This window comes from Leopardus geoffroyi, chromosome B3 (assembly GCF_018350155.1).
Source record: "Leopardus geoffroyi isolate Oge1 chromosome B3, O.geoffroyi_Oge1_pat1.0, whole genome shotgun sequence".
Taxonomy (NCBI): Eukaryota; Metazoa; Chordata; class Mammalia; order Carnivora; family Felidae; genus Leopardus; species Leopardus geoffroyi.
In genome coordinates this window covers 34,117,163-34,130,676 of record NC_059337.1, presented here as the reverse complement: position 1 = coordinate 34,130,676, position 13,514 = coordinate 34,117,163, and the positions used below count along the sequence as shown (strand labels likewise).

Here is a 13,514-nt window from a genome sequence, read left to right as displayed (position 1 = left end):
TAAATTAGTTAAAATTAAATAAAAGTAAAGTAAAATTGGAGTTTGGTATTCGCACTAGACACATTTCAAGTGCTCAATAGCCACAGGTGGCTAGTAGCTACCATATTGAACAGTGCAAGATGTAGAATATTTCCATCATCACAGAAAAGTTCTGATGGACAACAGTGCTCTATAAATTTAACCGTGGAATACACAATCACTCTAGGAAGACTACAGAAACATGTCTTAAAAAGTCAGTTTCATTAAAGAAAAAGTCATTTATATATCAAAGGATGTCAGTGAGAGAGATTCTCTGAGAACACCTCAAGAAATTTCCTTCCTGAGATCAAAGAGGAAAAAAAAATCTCATTGCTGTTAAATTGGTTAACTTTGTATATGACTTTAGCTTCTGATAATGCCACAGACTAGGTATTTCAGATTAAACCTCCTGCTGACAGCAACTGGGCAAAACATAAAAAACCCAAAATATTCTTGAAGGCATTAGAGAGCTATTTAACACAGCAGACCAAAGAGAGGCTAGATCAGCATTCAGGGCTAACCTAAATTTAAGAAGAGGTGGCTGAGAATCTGAGCAGAGCTTTTGACAGACTATAGCAGGGGTTAACAAACTATGGCCCTGGGCCAAATCTGGCCTTGTGCCTGATTTTGTAAATAAAGCTTTATTGAAATACATTCACGCTCATTAATTCACACGTTGTGGCTCTTCTCAAGAACAATGGCAGCATTGGTTGTTGCATCCAAAGACTGTATAGTCCACAAAGCCTAAATTATTTACTCTCTGGTCCTTTATAGAAAAAGTTTGCCAACCCCTGGGGTAGAGAATAAAAACTGGAGTTCAGACCCATGCAAGAGTATGGACTGCTGCCTGGTAAAACTTCCATGCCTGATGCTGGGATCCCCAATGTTTGCAACCTAAATGAGTTAACTGAAATAACAGTCTGTGTGGACATTGTAGCCTAGCTTCCAGTCATTTGAATGGTCCAGAAAATTGTAATTCCTAAAACTGGATTAAGTAATCCCAGATTGCTAGTACCCTAGAATCTGAGAGAAAAAACCGAAACACCTTGGAAGAAAGTAATGTCACCTCAGGCTTCAAAATATTTTTATAGTTTTTCAAATACTATGTATGACACATAATCAAAGGTAACCAAGCACAAAAGGAGACAAGACAATGTAAGTGAAAATAACAAAACCCAGAAACCCTCAATGACTCCAGATACTGTCGCTATCAGACAGACTTAAAATAACCATGCTGAAGGAGACAGAAAGACATCGCTAAAATACTAGACTGGAAGTTAATTATGTCAGAAGAAAATATATATGTATATATACATAAAGAATACCAGAAGAGGAAAAGGATCCTGTAGAACACTAAAGAGATAATGGCAGAACATTTTCAAAACCAATCATTAAAGATATCAACCTATCAACCTGAAAGAAAGCTTTCAACCTCTAAGAAAGATAAATAAAAATAAGTCCATACATAAACAGAATGGCTAAGAACTAAAGACAAGAGATAATCTTAAAAGAAGTCAGAAAAATATATATACCTGAAATAAGGATACAAAGCTAATATTCAAAAATCAGTTGCATTTCTATATACTAATAATGAAGTAGCAAAAGAGAAATTAAGAAAACAATTCCATCCACAATTGCACCAAAAAGAAAAAAGTGCCTAGGAATAAATTTAACCAAAGAGGTGAAAGACCTGTACTCCAAAAAGTATGCAACACTGATGAAAGAAACCGAAGAGGACACAAACAAATGGGAAAATATACCCCGTGCTCATGAATAGGAAAATTTAATATTTAAATGTCCATACTACCCAAAGCAATCTACAGATTCAAATGTAATCTTTATCAAAATACCAACAGCATTTTTCACAGAACTAAAACAAATACTAACATTTATGTGGAATCATAAAGGATCCCAAAGAGCCAAAGCAATCTTGAGAAAGAAGAACAAAGCTGTAGGTATCACAATTCTAGATTTCAAGATATACTACAAAGCTGTAGTAATCAAGAATATGGTACTGGCACAAAAACAGACACATAAATCAATGGAACAGAACAGAGAGCCCAGAAACAAATCCACATTTATAAGGTCAATTAATACAATAAAGGAGGCAAGAATACACAACAGGGAATCTCTTCAACAAATGGCGCTGGGAAAACTGGACAGTTACATGCAAGTGAAAAAACTGGAACACTTTCTAGCATACCAAAATAAACTCAAAATGGATTAAAGACCTAAATGTGAGAACTGAAACCATAAAACTGCTAGAAGAGAACATACACGGTAATTTCTTTGACAATGACCATAGCAACGTTTTTCTAGTTATATCTCCTCAGGCAAGGGAAACAAAAACAAAACTAAATACTAGGACTACATCAAAATAAAAAAACCTTTCCACAGTGAAGAAAAGCAGCAACAAAACAAAAAGTCAACCTGAATGTGAGAAGATATTTTCAAATAATATATCCAATAAGGGGATAATATCCAAAATATATAAAGAACTTATACAACTCAAAACCAGAAAAATGAAATAATCCAATTTAAAAATGGGCAGAGGACCTGAATGGACATTTTTCCAAAGCGGGCAGAGAGCCTACAGGCATGTGAAAAGATGCTCAACATTATTCATCATCAGGGAAATACAAATCAAAACCATAATGAGATATCATCTTGCATCTTAAAGACAAAAAATAACAAATGATGGTGAGGATATGGAGAAAAAAAGAACCTTTTTACACTGATGGTGAGTGAGAATGTAAATTGGTACAGCCACTTTGGAAAACAGTATGGAGGTTCCTCAAAAATTTTAGGGGCGCCTGGGCGGCGCAGTCGGTTAAGCGTCCGACTTCAGCCAGGTCACGATCTCGCGATCCGTGAGTTCAAGCCCCGCGTTGGGCTCTGGGCTGATGGCTCAGAGTCTGGAGCCTGTTTCCGATTCTGTGTCTCCCTCTCTCTCTGCCCCTCCCCCGTTCATGCTCTGTCTCTCTCTGTCCCAAAAATAAATAAATGTTGAAAAAAAAATTTTAAAGTAGAAATTCCATATGATCCAGTAATTCCACTACTGGGTATTCACCCAAAGAAAATGAAAACACTAATCTGAAAGGATATATACATCCTTGTGTTTACTGCAGCATTAATTTACAATAGCCAAATTATGTAAGCAGTCCAAGTGTCCATCGACTGATAAACGGATAAAGAAGATGTGGTATGTTGTGTGTGTGTGTGTGTGTGTGTGTGTGCGCGCGCGCGCGCATATGTGGACTACTGCTCAGCCATAAAAAAGGATGAGATCTTGCCGTTTGTCACAACATGGATGGCTCTAGCGGGTATCATGCTAAGTGAAAAAGTCAGAGAAAGGCAAAACCATGGTTTCACTTATATGTGGAATCTAAAATACAAAACAAATGAATAAACAAAAAGCAGAATCAGACCTATAAATACAGAGAACAAACTGGTGGTTGATAGAGGGGAAGGGAGTGGGAGGATGGGTACGATGGGTCAGAGGAGCAGGAGATACAGGCTTCCAGCTTTGGAATTGTAAGTCACAGGGATGGAAAGTACAGCATAGGGAATCTGGTCAGTGATATTGTAACAGCACTGCATGATGAGACACGGTGGCTACACTCGTGGTGATCATAGCATAACACAACATATAATTGTTGAATTACTATGTTGTATGCCTGAAACTAACGTAACATTATGTGTCAACTATACTCAAAAAACTTTTAAATTGAATTATGAAATGAAAAATATATACACATATGCAACAAAGAAGAAACTACTGGATTCAAAGGTTACTTTTCAACAGAAATAATGGGAGGCAAACACAATAGATGGTATTTTTAAGTGATGAAAGGAAAAAGACACTGCCAACCTAGAATTCTACAGATAGCAAAACCACCTTCAAGAACAAAGTTGAAATAAACACATTTTCAGACTGACTTAAGACAGAGAATCTGTCCCCAGCACAACTGCACTAAAGGGCATATAAAAAATGAAGAGAAGTCGGGGGATAAATGAAGAGCAAGGAAAATAGTAAAAGAGTAAAAATATGAGCAAGTTAAAATGAATACTGACTGCATAAAACATAAAAATAACGTGTTGGATTTAAAGTATATAGAAAATTAAAAACAACATTAGCAACTATACCATAAAATAGCTGAAGCACATTAAAGTCCTTGCATTATCTGAGAAAAAAAATAAAAGCACAGATTAACAGACTTAATTGATAGTCATGTATTTATGTGGTCATCTTTATGTTAACTACTGAAAAAAAAAGAGTATAAAACTTGAAACTAACAAAATAAAAAAATGGGATAAAAAGTAATAAGAAGAAAAGGGCAAAAAAACACACAAAAAAACAAAAAAAGGCAATAAAGAAAAGGGACATATATCAGGCAGGAAAAATAAAAAGCACAAAATAAAATAAGATTTAAATCCCAATATATCAGTGATTACATTAAGTGTAAGCAGATTAAATGTACTAGTTAAGATCTGAAGACTGTCAGATTGTCTTAGTAAAGAAAACCCAAGTATATGAAGTTTATAAGGCAAACAAATTTAGAAAAGTCTGAAAGTAAAAATATGGGAATAGGGGCGCCTGGGTGGCGCAGTTGGTTAAGCGTCCGACTTCAGCCAGGTCACGATCTCGCGGTCCGTGAGTTCGAGCCCCGCGTTGGGCTCTGGGTTGATGGCTCAGAGCCTGGAGCCTGTTTCTGATTCTGTGTCTCCCTCTCTCTCTGCCCCTCCCCCGTTCATGCTCTGTCTCTCTCTGTCCCAAAAATAAATAAACGTTGAAAAAAAAAATTAAAAAAAAAAAATGGGAATAAAAGACATATTATGTCTAATCAAGAGAAAACTGGTGTAACTATATAAATTTTACACAAAGTAAACTTTAAGGTAAGAAGTGTTACCTGTGATGAAGAGGGGTATTTCACAATGACAAAATTTCAAATTATGAAGACAGAAGATTTCCAAATTTGGAAGTACCTAAGAAATGGCTTCCAAAAACTTAAAATAAAATACTGACAGAAATTCTCAAAGAAACAGACCAAGCTATAATCAGCACAGAAAAAACAAATGTGTACACACAAACCAATAAAGCTAAAGAAAGGAACAACTTGATAAACATAAGTGATATAATAGACATACAAGAATTCAGTATCTAACGACTTCAGAATACTCATTATTTTAAAGTACATATACCGGGGCGCCTGGGTGGCGCAGTCGGTTAAGCGTCCGACTTCAGCCAGGTCACGATCTCGCGGTCCGTGAGTTCGAGCCCCGCGTCGGGCTCTGGGCTGATGGCTCAGAGCCTGGAGCCTGTTTCCGATTCTGTGTCTCCCTCTCTCTCTGCCCCTCCCCCGTTCATGCTCTGTCTCTCTCTGTCCCAAAAATAAATAAACGTTGAAAAAAAAAATTAAAAAAAAAAAAAAAAATAAAGTACATATACCAAGACAATATATTTCCAAGGGGTTATCTTTAAAGTAACTTAAAATAATTTCCTGTAAGTGTCATCACAAAGAGAAAACTAAGAGTCCCTATATATTCAGAAATTAAGAAACTTTAAAGAGACTTCAAAATATCCATGAACAAAGAAGAAATCACAAAGGAAATTAGAAATTATTTTGAACTAAATAACAATATCAAAATACATGAGATACAGTTTAACACTGTCTACTTTAAAGTTATAGCCTTACATGCATACATTAGAAAAGAAGAAAGGCTAAAAATTAATGAGGTAATAAGCATCAATTTCAGGAAGCTAGATAAAGAACAAAAAAATAAACCCAAGGAGAAAAAAAAGGAAATAAAGATAAGAGTAAATGAACATCAGAACAGAGAAAAACAAAGCCCAAATGTAACTTTTTGAAAAATCAGAAACCTGGCAACACTGAGAAAGAAAAATTAAGAATTTACAATAACCAAAGGCAGGAATGAAACAGAGGGCACTACTATAAATATGTAGTAGTGAAAAGGATATGAAAAGGTTAAGAGGCTACTATGAACAACTTTATGTCAGTAAATCTGAAATTTTATAAGGAGTGGAGAAATTTCTACTAAAACCCAAGTAATTAATACCATTAAAGAAAATATTTTAAAATGTGGATAATCTTTTTTTTCATTTTTAAAATATTTATTTATTATTTTTGAGAGAGAGAGAGAGACAGACAGACAGACAGGGTGTGAGTGTGGGAGGGTCAGAAAGACAGTGAGACAAAGAATTTGTCTCTGAGCTGTCAGCACAAAGCTGGATACAGGGCTCCAACTCACGAACTGTGAGATCATGACCTGAGCTGAAGTTGAATGCTTAACCAACTGAACCACCCAAGCACCCCAAAAATGTGGATAATCTTACAAATTCAATCCAAAAATTAAAACCTTTCCAGAGAGAAAACTCTGGGCCCAGATGATTTTACTAGCAAACATGATAGTTTTAACATTAGAAATTCACTGTATGTGTGTATACATGTCAGTAAAATAGAAAAGTCTCATGAACACCAAACTACATATACTAATGGCAATTCATAAAATTCAACATTAAATCATAGTAACAACTCTTAGAAAACCAAGAATAAAAGGGAACGTACTGAATCTCAAAAACAAACTACAAAAGTTCTATTAAAAGCTTTCCCAGTGAGTTGGGGAACATGCCAAGAAGGATCCTTACCACCACTGTACTGGAGGTTCTAGCTGACGTAAGAGAAAGAAATCAAAGGCATAATGACTATAAAAGAACAAATGAAACTATCATGACTCATGAACAACCTGATTGTAGAGGTAGAAAATCTAAAGAAATGCACAGAAAAATTATTAGAATAAGTGAGTTCAGCAAGGCTGCTGGATACAAGGTGAAAAATACCAAAATCAACTGTATGTAATGAGCAAAAAACATAAATATTTTAAACATTAAATTGTATTAAAAATATTAAAATTCTAGTATTAATTCAAACTAAAGATGTGTAGAATCTCTACAAACAAAACTTTATTTTTTCTCCAAATTTTTATTTAAATTCTAGTTAGTTAAATATAGCATAGTATTGGTTTCAGGAATAGAATTCAATGATTCATCACTTACATAACACCCAGTGCTCGTCATAACAAGTGCCCTACTTAACACACATCACCCATCTAGCCTATCCTCCACCCACCTTCCTCCATCAACCCTCAGTTTGTTCTCTACATTAAGAGTCTCTTATGGTTTGCTTATCTTTTTCCCCCTCCCATATGTTCATCTGTTTTGTCTTCTAAATTCCACATATGAGTGAAATCATATGGTAATTGTCTTTCTCTGCCTGACTTATTTTGCTTAGCATAATATACTCTAGCTCCATCCAAGTCATTGCAAATGGCAAGATTTCATTCTTTTTGATGGCTGAGTAGTATTCCAGTGTGTGTGTGTGTGTGTGTGTGTGTGTGTGTGTGTGTGTGTGTACACCACACCTTTATCCATTCATCAATTGATGGACACATGGGCTTTTTCCATAATTAGACTATTATTGATAATGCTGCTATAAACATTGGGGTGCATGTACCCCTTCGAATCTGTATTTTTTGGTATTCTTGGGTAAATACCTTGTAGTGCAATTACTTGAATGTATGGTAGTTCTATTTTTAACTTTTTGAGGAAACTCCATACTGTTTTCCAGAGTGGCTGCAACCGTTTGCATTGTCCAAATGGCCAATTTCTGTATGAAAAGGTGCTTAAGCACATTAGAGTCACAGCACAAAAATACAAATTAGATCACTTTGACACACCCATTAACATGGCTAAAATGAAGGAATCTGGCAATATACATACTGGGGTAGAACAACTGGGAACCCTCATATACTGTTAGTATAGTACAACCATGTTGGAAAAAAGTTTGCTATTATTTACTAACGTTGCAGATACATATATCTATGGCCCAGTAATTGTGCTCCTATATACTCCCAACAAACATGTGCATGTGTCCAGCAAAAATACATGTATCAGAATGTTCATAGCAGTATTCACAATTCCCCCAAATACAAGCCAAATGTCCTTCAACATTAGGACATTTGTGTGTATAAATTGTGGTATACACATGCATTGGAATACTATACAGTTAACAAGATACAACGAAACACAACAATATGGGTAAGTCTTACACATATAACATTGAGTGAAATAAATCAGATATAAAATAATATGTGCTATATGAATCCATTTTTATAAAGCTCTAAAACAGGCAAAACAAAACTATAGTGTTCAGAGATACATACAACAACAAAGAAAACAGAGTAAGTGATTAACATAAAACTCAGGTTATCACTTACCCTGGGACGGAGAGAAAGAATTATGTTTGGAAAGAGAAAGAGGAGAGCTTCTGGGAGTGCTAGAAATCAACTTCTTGAACTATGGGTGGTATTTGGATATTCACTGTATAATTCATTAATAGATGTATGTTTCTGTGCTTTTCCATATGTGTTGTATTTCACAATAAAAAAGATATTTGAAGAGGTCCTTTTCAAAGTTAGCACTTTATGCAAACATATCAATATCTTTTGAATAGCACAGGACAATAAGTGATAGATTTCTGAGTTGATTTGGGGAAGAAAGAAGGAAGATATACTGTCTAAGAAAGAGAAACTACTGATTTAGTCCAGGTATTAAGGTAAAGTGGAGGGCAGCTCTACGGAAATTCATGCTAACTCTTCCAAACTCATGCATTCTAAAACACACAACAGGATGAAAATCAAGAGCATTACAAGATTGCTATTCCACTTTCAGTTCTGAGTTCAAAAAGTAAAGAATATATTAAGAAAAAGGCCCTTAAAACCAGAAGACCAGTCTGTAAATTTAACAAAGGATGACTCGGAAGAAGATGGCACTGTGGAATGGAGGCAGAGAACGGGGTTTAGAGTTAGTATCAACACAGTGCTAAAGTCCACTGACAGTCCATGACCAGTCAGAATCACATTATAAATTCCAGGACATCTTGACTTTGACTATTTTAATGAAGCCAAATGAATGACTAAAACATAATGTGATACAAAAGCCTCAGGAAGCTGAAAACTATGAACTTATTCACGGTACACACCAATATTCAAAAAAGAGTTGCCTTTGTTCAGCGTTCATACCATCACCTAGCTGACTGAGTAGCTCACTATGGTTTAGCTAGGGATTACTTAGAAGAGCTGAAGAAAATCAAACAAACCTTACAGGCCTCATCTCTAATCAGTATTAAATAAAGATGAAGTAGAAATTGAAGCCCCTACAGCTCAGAGTTGTCTTACAAGGTCAAAGCTTAATATTAAAATTACAAATGAGTGTATCCCTAAAAAAAAAATTAAGTTTTCAAGTTGATTACATAGAGCTTTTAGAAACCTGGAAAATGCTAATACTGTGTTAGAAACTGGACATAAATTTGTATACTGTCGGGTTTTTTTTTTTTAATCTAAACATACCACATTATTAACAGTAGCTTGAGTGGAATAATATCCTTTATTCTCTACACTTTTCTGTACTTTCAAACAGTCGGCAGTTAACGCTTTGAGCAGTGGTTGGTAGAATCTTTTGCTCATTTTTCACTAGGTAGCTAGTCTTTCTCCTATTTATAGGAGTTTTTCCTTATTGATTAGGGAAAATTAGACCTTGTGATATGAGTTGTAACTATTTTCTTAGGATGTGTTATTTCCTTTGTGCCTTGCTTATGGTCATTTCTATCATTCAGTAATAATACTTTGTATTTATGCTGATGAACCTATCAACTTTTCTTTTCATGTTTTTTTGTAATAGGAAAACCTTCTCTACTCCAAGGTTACAGTGTATTTTTCTATCACGAAAGGAATTTTATTGGTTTGGATTGATCACATACTTTATGAACAATTTGGACCCATTTGCATTAATTATTATTTAATTAATACCAAGTCATATTGTAGTCCTTTTTGGAGAACTTATTTCAGTGATTTTCCAGCTTAAACTTTAGGGACAAATTATTCCTAAAATTAGGATATCAACTATAATTATCTTCAAGTGTTGATTAAGTGTTAGGTCTGAAATCCGACTAATCCATGTTTTAATATGATATATAATATTCAAAATTTCAAATCCAACTTCCTAGGAAAAGCTGGACTACCACTACCAAAGGTGTCACAGATAACACACAATTCTCATAGATCAGGGAACAGTTTAAGACATTATCATACTTATGGACAGGTAACTGTTTTTAATTTTTTTTTTAAGTATGTATTTTTTTCATTAAAATTTTTTCCAAGTTTTAATTTAAATTCCAATTAGCTAACATACAGTATAATATTAGTTTCAGGTGTAGAATTTGGTGATTCACCACTTCCATACAACACCTGGTGCTCATCACAACAAGTCCTTAACCCCCATCACCTATTTCACCTACTCCCCCCACCCTGCACACCCACGCACCTCCTCTCCAGGAACCATCAATTTGTTCTCTACAATTAAGAGTCTGTCTCTTTATTTGCCTCTTTTTTTCCATATCCATTTGTTTTATTTCTTAATTCCACAAGAGTGAAATCATATGGTATTTGTCTTTCTTTGACCTATTTCGCTTAGTATAATACTCTCTAGTTCTATCCATGTCACTGCAAATGGCAAGATTTCATTCTTTTTTATGGCTGAGAATTATTTCATTGTATACATACACCACATCTTTTGCATTCATCAATCAACGGACACTTGAGCTGCTTCGATATCTTGGCTACTGGTTGATAATGCTACTATAAACATCAGGGTGCGTGTCCCTTTGAATCAATATTTTTGTATCCTTTGGGTACATACCTAGTAGTGCAATTGCTGGATCATAGGGTAGCTGTATATATTTTTTAATGTTCATTTATTTTTGAGAGAGAGACACAGCGTGAGTGGGGGAGGGGCAGAGAGGGAGACACAGAATCTGAAGCAGGCATCAGGCTCCAAGCTGTCAGAGCACAGAGCCTGATGTGGGGTTCAAATCCAAGAACCATAAGATCATAACCTGAGTTAAAGTCAGACGCTTAACTGACTGAGCCACCCAGGCACCCCAGTGTAGACCTATTTTTTACTTTTTGAGGAACCTCCATAGTGTTTTCCAGAGTGCTGCACCAGTCTGCATTCCCATTAACAGTATAAAACACTGATTAAAGAAGTTGAAGATGACACAAAGAAATGAAAAAACATTCCATGTTCATGGACTACAAGAACAAATATTGTTAAAATGTCTATATTACCCAAAGCAATCTACACATTTAATGCAATCCCTATCAAAGTACCACCAGGATTTTTCACAGAGCTAGAACAAACAATCCTAAAATTTGTATGGAACCACAAAAGACCCCAAATAGCCAAAGTCATCTTGGAAAAAAAAAGTGAAGCTGGAGGCGTCACCATTACAGACTTCAAGTTACATTATAAAGCTGTAATGATCAAGACAGTATAGTACTGGCAGAAAACAGACACATAGATCAGCGGAACAGAATAGAAAACCCAGAAAAGAACCCACAACTATATAATCAAATTAATCTTCGACAAAGCAGGAAAGAATATCCAATGGAAAAGAGAGTCTCTTCAACATATAGCGTTGGGAAAACTGGACAACAACATGCAGAAGAATGAAACTGGACCACTTTCTTACACTATATGCAAAAATAAATTCCAAACGGATTAAAGACCTAGAGGGCAGTAACTTCTTTCACGTCAGCAGCTGCAACTTCTTACTAGGTATGTCTTCTGAGGCAAGGGAAACAAAGCAAAAATAAACTATTTGGACTTCATCAAAATAAAAAGCTTCTGCATAGTGAAGGAAACAATTAACAAAACTAAAAAGCAACCTAAAGAACCGGAGAAGATATTTGCAAATGACCTATCTGATAATGGGTTAGTATCCAAAATATATAAAGAACTTACAAAACTCAATATCCCCAAAACAAATAATCCAGTAAAAACATGGGTAGAAGACATGAAAAGCATTTTTCCAAAGGACAGATGGCTAATAGACACATGAAAAGATGCTCAACATCACTCATCATCAGGCAAGTGCAAATCAAAACTACAATGAGATATTGATAACCTCACACCACTTTAGTCAGAATGGCTAAAATTAGCAACACAGGAAACAACAGGTGTTGGCAAGGATGTGGAGAAAATGGAACCCTCTTACACTATATAATTTTTTTTTATTTTTGCAGTATAACTGACATATAATATTAGCTTCAAGTGTACAACATATTGACTTGACAATTCTTTACATTACTTAATGCTCACCATGATTAGTTCATACAAAAAATAAACTAGCATTTGATTTCATGATTTCAAAATGGAAGGAAATGGGATTCTCTTCTTTTCATAAATCAGCTTTGTATATGCTCTTAGTGGTTTTATGTGGATGCATGTTACCACGCCTGTTGGGTAAATGCACTGGGGGCACAGCTGCTATACCATATGGTGACACTATGTTTAGCTTCAAAAGAATCTGGCAAGATTTCTTAAGAGGCTGTACCATTTGTATTCCCATCAGCAATGAATGAGATTTCTTCTTGTCCCACATCCTCACCAGCAAGTGGTATTGTCGGTTTTGGTATTTAGCCATTCTGATAGATGGATAGAGAATCTCACCAGTGTTTTAATTTGCTTTTCCTTAATGGAAAATCCATATCATTTTCTAATAATTCCCCAAGTTGAGCAACATACACATACTGATTTCCCACTTATGTACATTATTTGGTAAGGTGTCTACTCATATTGCCCTATTTATTTTAATTTGGAGAGTTTGTTTTCTTATTGTAGAGTTTCCCAGTTAATTTAATATTTTTCAAGCAAATCTTTTTTCACATATGTGTTTTGAAAATATATTGTCCTAGTCAGGGTCCCGTCTTCTGTGTTTTTAACTGAACTCATGGAAACAGAGTAGATTGACTGGTGGTTGCCAGGGGCTGGGGTGAGGGCGTAGGGGAAATGGACAATACTGGTCAAAGGGTACAAATTTCTAGTTATAAGATGCATAAATTATGGGGATGCAATGTACAACATGCCGACTACAGTTAACAATACTATATTGTATACTGAAAGCTGCTAAGAGAGTAGACCTTTAATGTTGTAACCACACACATACACATAAAAGGTAACTACGTGGGGTGATGAATGTCTAACTAAGTGTATTGTGGTAATCATTTCATGATATATACATAAATCATTGTGCTGTATACCTTAAATTTACACAATGTTATATGTCAATTATAGTTCAATAAAGCTGGGGGGGGGAGGAAAAAAACAAAACACATGTTTTTAGAGTTCTAAAAAACTCACATTTACAAAATGGTGATTAAAAAAATTCTTCTGGATTGGACAAGAAGTGTAATACAGGGATCACTTACCTGATAAATGCTATCAATTTCATTGTACTTAGCCTCAGTTTCTCTGTTTTCTGAAGATGTTTTCAGTTTCTTGGTTAGCCACTTCAGTCTGTTTTCTTTTTGCTCCCCCTTTCCCTTTTGCTTGCATTCCCCCCCCCCCCCCCCACCCAAAG

The 13,514-nt window shown here is 35.3% G+C and overlaps 1 protein-coding gene across 14 annotated transcripts in view; it reads right to left on the bottom strand.

Annotated features, from left to right (window-relative positions):
- Positions 1-13,514, bottom strand: part of MYO9A (myosin IXA) — a 284,985-nt gene that overhangs the window by 7,896 nt on the left and 263,575 nt on the right. The gene's annotated exons all lie outside the window — the stretch shown is intronic.